Source organism: Suncus etruscus, chromosome 13 (assembly GCF_024139225.1).
Source record: "Suncus etruscus isolate mSunEtr1 chromosome 13, mSunEtr1.pri.cur, whole genome shotgun sequence".
NCBI classification, from domain to species: Eukaryota; Metazoa; Chordata; class Mammalia; order Eulipotyphla; family Soricidae; genus Suncus; species Suncus etruscus.
The window spans coordinates 41,214,937-41,225,046 of record NC_064860.1 but is presented as its reverse complement, the minus strand read 5'-3'; positions in this window follow the sequence as shown (position 1 = coordinate 41,225,046).

Below are 10,110 nucleotides of genomic sequence, written 5' to 3'. Positions count from 1 at the left end.
AACCTCTTTGAATAGATTGTTGAAGGTGATAAATTGAGTCTTTACATGTACTTAGCCACTCTTCCTCTGATTTGAGTGTGAGCGGACATACAGTTACTTATTTCCATACAAGCATATATCAAGACATAAATATATACAGCTTGGGAGCCCATATATGCATTTATTGGATGTCTGACAGCAAAATGGCCTCATTTCATTCCAAAAACAGATAACAACAGACTGATCATCCATCACAGAGGACTTGCTTCTGGAATCCATGTCTCAAAGTCCCTAGTGTCTACCAGGCTGCTATTTCTGATGCACAGCTGTTGAGTTGGAACATCTGATAGTTTCTCTTCTCCGAGCAAGTTTGGTGCAATATACCAGTAAACGATAATTTGTTTCAGCTCTTATATGCATTGAGAGACTAATATTAGATAATGCTTCCTCCCACACATACTCCCTTATCCTTCTGGCTTGGAGCCTAGAAGATCGCAAACCCTGAGAAACCAAGCAGAACCATTCTCAGGCGGGCCTGAGCTTTTATCCTCTGGACCCTGGGGCCTCCATTTGATTGACCAAGTTTTACCAACTGGGAGAAGGGGACTATTCCTTGTCATCTCCCCATTCCTCTGGAGGCCACAAAGCCTTTGCTCTGGCTGTTCTCATTTCCTTTTGTTTTCTTCCCTGTGGATTAGGAGACTAACCAAGTATGATTTATTGAATTTGTCATACAGGAGGTCAAGAGTGAAAGGCCTTTTCAGCTTAGGAGGATGGAACTGGTTACTTAGGCACCGAGAAGATTGAACCACTGTTCATTTGGCAGCATGATCCAATGTTAAAAGACTTTGGTTCCCCAAATTGAGCAAACTCCTGGCAGAATCCTTGTCACAGATTTGGGGGGGGGGGGCAAAGAAGAAATGATTCGTCCATACAGGACATTTATTGGAGTTGGATACTTGCGTCCTTTTTATATATCAATTTCAGGCAAGTCTGTTTCAGCAGATTCCTGCAGATAATATCCAGAATGAAACTTCATAATTACTTCATATACCTGACTTATGCTCAGCAACCTCGGAGATGTGATAATCTAAAACGCAGACTTCTCTATTCAGAAGTACCCCTGGCTGGGAAGATGGTTCAAAGGACTAATCACACACTTTGCATTCAGGAGGTTTATGTTTGATTCCCAGAACTTCATGGACCCTGAGTACCACCAGATGAGATAACTATGTACCTAGCCATAAGTAACCCTGAGTATTGCCAGTTGTGTGTAATACAAAAGTCACCCCCTCAAAAATTATCAGCAAATGAAACAGATAGATAAAGGAATGAAACACACAGAGAGGGAGAAAAACACAGAGAAAAGAAAGAAGGAAAGAAAGAAAGAAAGAAAGAAAGAAAGAAAGAAAGAAAGAAAGAAAGAAAGAAAGAAAGAAAGAAAGAAAGAAAGAAAGAAAGAAAGAAAGAAAGAAAGAAAGAAAGAAAGAAAGAAAGAAAGAAGGAAGGAAGGAAGGAAGGAAGGAAGGAAGGAAGGAAGGAAGGAAGGAAGAAGAAGAAAGAAAGAAAGAAAGAAAGAAAGAAAGAAAGAAAGAAAGAAAGAAAGAAAGAAAGAAAGAAAGAAAGAAAGAAAGAAAGAAAGAAAGAAAGAAGGAAGGGAGGGAGGAAGGAAGGAAGGGAGAAAGAGAGGAAGGAGGAAGGAAGGAAGAAGAAAGAAAGAAAGAAAGAAGAAAGAAAGAATGAAAGAAAAAGAAAGAAAGAAAGAAGAAAGAAAGAAAGAAAATGAAAGAGAGAACGAGAGAAGGAAAGAAAGAAAGAAAGGAAGAAAAGAAGGAAGGAAGGAAGGGAAGAAAGAAAGAAAGAAAGAAAGAAAGAAAGAATAAGAGATGAAAAAGAAAAGAAAAAAGGAAGGAGGGAAAGAGGGAAGAAGAAAGAGAAAAGAGGGAAAAAGGAAAGAAGGAATGAAGTAAAAGGGAAAAAAGAAATAAAGAAAGAAATAAAAAAATTTAAAAGAGGAAGTCATTCTTGGTTGCTAGTAGCCTGATAATTTTGGTCCATATCTGGGAAATAACTTAAGATCCTTAAAGTAAAATAACTCCCATTGCTAATATATGTATGTGAGAAATAAAATAAAAATAATACTTAGAACTCCACTGAATAAATGACATTTCAGTGGGAATCATAAAACAGTATTACTTGCTAAAAAAAAGGTCCTGGTACAATCCTACATTGCTCCAGTAGATGTTCCAGATGTTCATCACTCAGTTTACTTGCATTCTAGGCACTATTGGTAGCACATATGGAGGAAGAGAGGTGCCAGCATTTACGTCCACACATAGGTAAGAAGTCTGAGCAACAGGTCATAGGATTGTGTTTTCCTGAGTGCCATGAATAGGATCTTCCATTTTTCACAGGGCTCATTTAAAAAAGAAAATAGAATTAATTCAAGCTTACTTGAAGGGGCAAAATAGGAGCCAAAAGAAAACTAGAATTGTGGTTCTCAAAGGAAGGGTTAAATGAAGAAAAATGAACTATTATAAATGTGAGTTCACAATCAATGCAACTTAACAACCATCTGTGATGCTTCCTTTGTGCCAGGTTGCTGAGCATCACATTGTGGATCAATAAACATAAAGAAGACTATAATGTCTTCATGGAAAAGGACCACCCACATAGGGAAGAAAATGAATGAGAATATTAGGACAGGTTAACAAGAGATACTTTTAGAAGATTTTAAAGGTGAGACTGGGAAGCGAACTCAGTGGTCAGGTATACATGCCTTGTATGTGCAGGATTGGAGCACTATCTCCAGTATCACATGCTCCCCTATATACCACTGGAGGTGGCCTTGGTGACAACCATGTATTTCTGGCTTCTGGCATTAATTGTTCGAAGTGGTTGGCCAAAAATCACCATGAGGAGTCACTGGTTGGGAAGCCCTTACCTGTAAAATAAAAATACATGTAAATATGTACCTAAAATGTTATTGTCAACAATATGTAAGACACTATGATCAAAATAAAAATCATATTAAAAAATACATGTTTGGTGATATTATTTCAAGCACCAGGTTTCTAACTCGTTGGGCCAAAGGGTTTGATTAAACAGGGTATCAGCAGAGAAATAATACACAAAGCAGTCAGGGGTCATCAGTGTCAGTCTGCTGTTCACTTCATGGCCTCTCTGCCATCAGCCCCAAGCTAGAACTGCTCTCTCTTTATTATCCAGAACCGAATCCACCAGAGTGGGAGAAGGTTCTGTAATCCAGGTGGACTTTTACATACCAAAAGAAGAGGTTACAGGGAGGAGGAAGTTGGGGGAACACCTTTGTTTAACAGAGTTTTTAGCTAGTCTAACTTTACACTTACCAAAAATATAAAATGGGACGAAATAATTATTTTGAGGGGAAAAGGAAAGTGTCTAATAAAGAGTAAATGTCATATCTAGGTTTTAAAGTTTTTTTGAATGAGATCATAGAATAGTAATTCCAGTTGGAGGCAATTGGAAGTGCAAAGGTCTGGGGAATCCTTTAAGCTATGTCTAGTAAACTTTTGCAACCTTATTATCATTACTAATGTAAGGGCCCTTTAAAAGGTGATTGGGGTCCCCTCCTAAGTAGTACTTAGTGGGGCCATGCAATGTTAGGGAACCAAATCAGGAAGTAGAATATGGTAGACTTTTGATTTATCACTAGAAACATCTCTCCAGCCTTGCAATCTGTTATTGATAGTGGCTGAGTTTCTTTTGGGATACTTTACATATATATACATATGTACATACATATTCACATATATATGTATATAAAGAACTAAACTTTCCACTTCTTCATTTCTTTGAAAGCCTTTTCTGGTGTTTCTATGTTTGTTTGATTTTCCTCACTCAGTACGTCTGTTCCTGTCTGTTACTTAGAAAGTGACTAGGTCATTACTACTTAGCAAGAGATTTAAAAGGGACACAGAAAAAAAAAATTTAACACCTGAAAATTAAACAGCCTACTACTGAACAACCAGTGGGTCCGAGATGAAATCAAAGAAGAAATCAAAAATTTCCTGAAAACAAACGACAATGAAAACACAAACTATCAGAACCTATGGGATACAGCAAAAGCGGTACTGAGAGGAAAATTTATAGCTTTGCAAGCACACATCAGGAAGTAAGAAGGAGCATACATGAATAGCTTAATGATGCAGCTTATTGAATTAGAAAATGATCAACAAAAGAAACTAAAAATAGGGAGACAGAAGGAAATAACAAAGCTGAGAGCAGAAATTAATGAAATGGAAACCCAAAAAATCTGAAAAATCAACGAAAGCAGAAGTTGGTTCTTTGAAAAAATAAACAAGATTGATAAACTATTGGCAAAACTCACAAAGCAAAAGAAAGAGAAACTTGATAATGCGTATTAGAAATGAAAAGGGGGAGATCACTACAGATACTGCAGAGATTCAAGGGTATTTGAGAAATTCTATGCCACTAAATATGAGAACCTGGATGAAATGGATAAATTTTTGAACTCATATAACCTCCCATGGTTGAATAAAAAAGATGTAGCATATCTAAACACCCCCATCACTATTGAGGAAATTAAAACCTTAATCAAAAATTTGCCCAAAAACAAAAGCCCAGGCCCTGATAGATTCAAATTCTTTCAAACCTTTCAAGAGGAACTACTACCAATCCTGGCCAGGCTCTTTTATAAAATCAAAAAAAACAGGAATACTTCCAAGTAGCTTTTATGAAGCCAACATCACCTTAATACCAAAACCAGATAGAGATGCTGCCAAAAAAGAAAATTACAGACCAATATCCCTGATGAACACAGATGCAAAGATCCTCAACAAAATCCTGGCGAACAGGATCTAGTGCCTCATCAAGAAGATCATTCACTTAGATCAAGTAGTTTTCATCCCAGGAATGCAAGGCTGGTTTAACATCCATAAATCTATCAACATAATACACAACATAAACAACAAGAAAAATAAAAATCACATGGTCATATCAATAGATGCAGAAAAAGCATTTGATAAGGTTCAACACCCATTCTTGATCAAAACACTCAGCAAGATAGGAATAAAAGGAACCTTTCTCAATATAGTTAAAGCCATCTACCAGAAGCCAGTGGCAAATATTATCCTCAATGGAGATAAACTAAAATCCTTCCCTCTAAATTCTGGTACAAGACAAGGCTGTCCTCTCTCACCACTCCTATTCAACATAGTACTGGAATTACTGGATATAGCGATTAGGCAAGAAAAAGATATCAAGGGAATCCAGATAGAAAAGACAGAAATCAAGCTCTCACTGTTTGCAGATGACATGATACTCTACTTAGAAAACCCAAAGGACTCTACCAAAAAGCTTCTAGAAATAATAGATTTATATAGCAAAGTGGCAGGCTACAAAATTAACACACAAAAATCAATGGCCTTTTTATACACTAATAATGATAGGGAAGAAATGGACATTAAGAGAACAATTTCATTCACATTAGTGCCACACAAACTCAAATATCTTGGAGTCAACCTGACTAAAGATGTGAAGGATCTATACAAAGAAAACTATAAAACACTGCTCCAAGAAATAAGAGAGGACACGCGGAAATGGAAACACATACCTTGCTCATGGATTGGCAGGATTAACATCATTAAAATGGCAATACTCCCCAAGGCATTATACAGATTTAATGCGATTCCTCTAAATATACCCATGACATTCTTCAAAGAAGTGGATCAAACACTTCTGAAATTCATTTGGAACAATAAACAACCTCGAATAGCTAAAGCACTCCTTGGGAAAAGGAATACGAGAGGCATTACTTTCCCCAATTTTAAGCTGTATTACAAAGCAATAGTTATAAAAACAGCATGGTATTGGAATCAAGACACACCCTCAGATCAGTGGAATAGGCTTGAGTACTCAGAGAAGGTTCCTCAGACATATAACCACCTAGTTTTTGATAAAGGAGCAAGAAATCCTAAATGGAGCAAGGAAAGCCTATTCAACAAGTGGTGTTGGCACAACTGGTTAGCCACTTGCAAAAAAGTGAACTCAGACCCCCAGCTAATACCATGTACAAAGGTAAAAGACCTTGATATCAGATCTGAAACTATAAGGTATATAGAACAACATGTAGATGAAACACTCCAGGACATTGAGACTAAAGGCATCTTTAAGGAGGAGACAACACTTTCTAAACAAGTGGAAGCAGAGATAAATAGATGGGACTATATTAAGCTGAGAAGCTTCTGCATCTCAAAGGAAATAGTGCCCAGAATACAAAGGCCACCCACTGAGTGGGAGAAATTATTCACCCAATACTCATCAGATAAAGGACTAATATCCAAAATTTACAAGGTAATGACAGAACTATACAAGAAAAAAACAACTAACCCCATCAAAAAATGGGGAGAAGAAATTAACAGACACTTTGAAAAAGAAGAAAGGCAAATGGCCAAAAGGCATATGAAAAGATGCTCAACATCACTAGTCGTCAGGGAGATGCAAATCAAAACTACTATGAGGTACCACCTCATGCCACTGAGACTGGCACACATCACAAAAAAGGAAAACAAGTAGTGCTGGCGGGCATGTGGAGAGAAAGGAACTCTTTTTCACTGCTGGTGGGAATGCTGTCTAGTACAACCTTTATGGAAAGCGATATGGAGATTCCTTCACAAACTGGAAATTGAGCTTCCATACAATCCAGCTATACCACTCCTAGGAATATACCTGAGGAACATAAAAATACAATACAAAAATCCCTTCCTTACACCTATATTCATTGCAGCGGTATTTACAATAGTCAGACTCTGGAAACAACCAAGATGCCCTTCAACAGATGAGTGGCTAAAGAAACTGTGGTACATATACACAATGGAATACTATGCAGCCGTCAGGAAAGATGAAGTCATGAAATTTTCCTATACATGGATGTACATGGAATCTATTATGCTGAGTGAATAAGTCAGAGGGAGAGAGAAAGACACAGAATGGTTTCACTCATCTATGGGCTTTAAGAAAAATGAAAGACATTTTTAACAGTATCTCAGAGACAAAAGAGATGAGGGCTGGTAGGTGCAGCTCATGACATGAAGCTCATCACATAGAGTAATGAGTGCAGTTGGAGAGATGACTACACTGAAAACTATCACAACAATGTGAATGAATGAGGAAAGTAGAAAGCCTGTCTCGAGTACAGGTGTGGGGGGATGGGGAGGAGGGAGATCTGGGAAATTGGTTGTGGGAATGTTGCACTGGTGAAGGGGGGTATTCTTTACATGACTGGAATCATACAACTATAGTCATATTTGTAATCACAGTGTTTAAATAAAGATAATTATAAAAAAGAGATTTAAGAGAAGGAAAATCATGACGTGTGAATAACATTTTTGGCTTATATTGCTTTTGCTTTTAATTATATCTGTTTTGCTTTTGTAGACATGAGCTATTACTTTTATTCGTGGTGAAGACTGTGCTACACTTGGACATATATATTTGTATTTACATTCAAAATCCTGAACCCTGACTTTTGGAGGATAGATTGAAACCCTTTCAATAACTAAGGGCCTCATGAAAAAAATACAAATGATAAATCTGGGATCATGTTAAATGTTGTATATTCAACTATATTGCTTCAAATCAAAGATTTAAATTATTTAAATTATTTTAAATCTTTTATATATAAACTAAATTTTCTGGCCTTCTTGTCACTCAGCTAGAACTCTAGAATGGAAGAACTGCTAGGAGATCGCAGCTGGAAGAAGAGGGTTCTGTGTGGCAATGCCCACATAGATTAGATCTCAGCCATCAAGTAAAGTTCTAACTGTTCATGTACCCATCCTTCTTTCACAACCACAAATCCCCCATCATCACCATAGGCACCAAGAAGGATAAGTAATGGTATCCCTAGATGCTTGTTACCATGTCTTTCAAAGGCATACAAAACTCTCTTACGTCAAGTAAAAATGACTAACTGCTCCCAAATAGCAAATAAATATCCTCAAATGATCACTATTTTAGACATGTTTATCAGAGATGTTTATTGGTTTTACTGCCAGGTGTCACATTATCACTTAACCAAAAATGTCGATACAGAAATAGCTTCTCCCTTCCCCCGCCCCATTCAATGGGATGGGAGAATGTATCCAGAGATGCAGAGAGACCTAATTATGTTTCAGTTTAATTTCAAACATTTTTTTGAAATGAGCTGAATGGAGAGAATTTAAGCACGATGTGCACCTCTGGAAACATGCGACAGATGTGAGCTCTTGAAGTGTGAAAATAGAAATGACAAACTTTCCTTTCAAAGTAGACATAGTTAGGTGGGGGAGCATTCTGCTGATCTTTTTTAAAATACAATCCGGAGCGTCAGTGACTAAATGTGAACACCAATGGTAAATGTATGGGTTCAGGAGGGTGCTGGCCTATCTTCTGCCTCCAAAATGCGAACGACTCCACCGAGAAAAACCACCTCACTTTCCCACAAGAAAGGATGCCTGGAGCATGCAGCAGGGAGACATGGGGACAAGCACCATGTGTGACTCCTTTCCTTGAGATGTGGCTGCTCTCTGGTAGTGCTGGTTCTGAGCTAGATGAACTTATTCTACAGAATTTAACTGCTCCTTGGAATGTAGTCCTGAATGCCCCATAATCCTCACTTCTTGCTTTCTGGGCCCTTTCAACTGGTCCCCATCACAATCTTAATCTATATTTAAATTTTAACTATGATTTGTATTGTGGTGGGGACAGCTTGTCAGCAGTGCTCCAGGTTGGCCAAACTGCAATGTGGTTTGATGTGGGGGTCTAAGGAAGTGTTGTTATTCACATCTTGCAGTGCTAGGGATTACCCAGCCATACCAGTAGGACTTGGAGTCAATAACATTTTCTAAATTTTGGAGATGTATATAATAATCATTTCATCGGTATAAGCAAGGTTGTTCTCTTGGAGTTTAAACAAAATTTTAGTTATACTAGAAATAAATCCCAGCAACTTGCTTTACCCTTTCTCCCATGACCCATGCTTTTTTTTTTTTAACTTCAAGTTATCTCATTGCTGTTGTTCATTTTAACTATTTTACTCAGTTGAGTTTGTTCATTTATATTTTTTATATAGTACACATGGGATGTACTAACCAATGCTTGCCTTTTCCCTCAACTAATTTTATTTGCAGAATCACCTCAAATTCTTTCTCTTTGATGAAAAATAACAAAACTGTATCTTCTTTTATATGTATAGATATATTATTGAAGGAATGTACCAACTCTTTATTCAAATTCCAACTTTTGTTGCTTTCATAATTAGCTACTATAAACAATAATTTACAATAATAATTGTAAATGCTGCAGCAAGCAGTGGTATGGAGAGAACTTTTTTCCCCTGTGAATTGTTTGTATATTTTTGGCTGGGTACCTGGAAGTAGAATATTTGAACCTCCCCCAAAGTACAAATATGTTTCCTAAGGGAACATCATGCCATTCTTTTTCAAAATAATTATACCAATTTATTTCTCTCATTTTATACTTTAATTGTTCTCTCCTCTTGAAAGGCAAGAACTAAAGTATTATTTTTACTATTTTGGTTTCTAAACCATACTCAGTGGTACTCCTGTCACTGTATTCAGGGATCACTCCTGGAAAGGCTAAGGGAACCATCGGACATGCCAGGAATCATATGGGATGCTTGCAAGGTAAGAGCCCTACACACTGTATTATCTTTATTACTCCTATCTGACCCAGATATTGTTATTTTTAATCAATTTTTTATTTATCAATAAAAAATATTCAATGTAAGAAAAATAGGAACAAAAAAGTACTCATTGCAGAATCACTAAAATCTGTAACTCAAATCCTTCCCACATACCAGAAGTGAGGATAAAGAGTTCAAATACATGGCACAGTGCTAGGAGTGAGACATAGTGACTCAGGGAGAAGAAATGTGTTCAAAAATGGTACTGGATGGATTGGAATCTGCAAACCCTAACCTTGGCCATGTGTCTTAGTTGGGCTGTGAGACTTTGCCTTAACTCATTTCAAATTATTCATGGCATTAGCATCTGTGGACATGCTTTGGACATGCAATCATAAATAACAGACACTTTTCATTCAAGAATTATTCATTGAATATCCACTAAT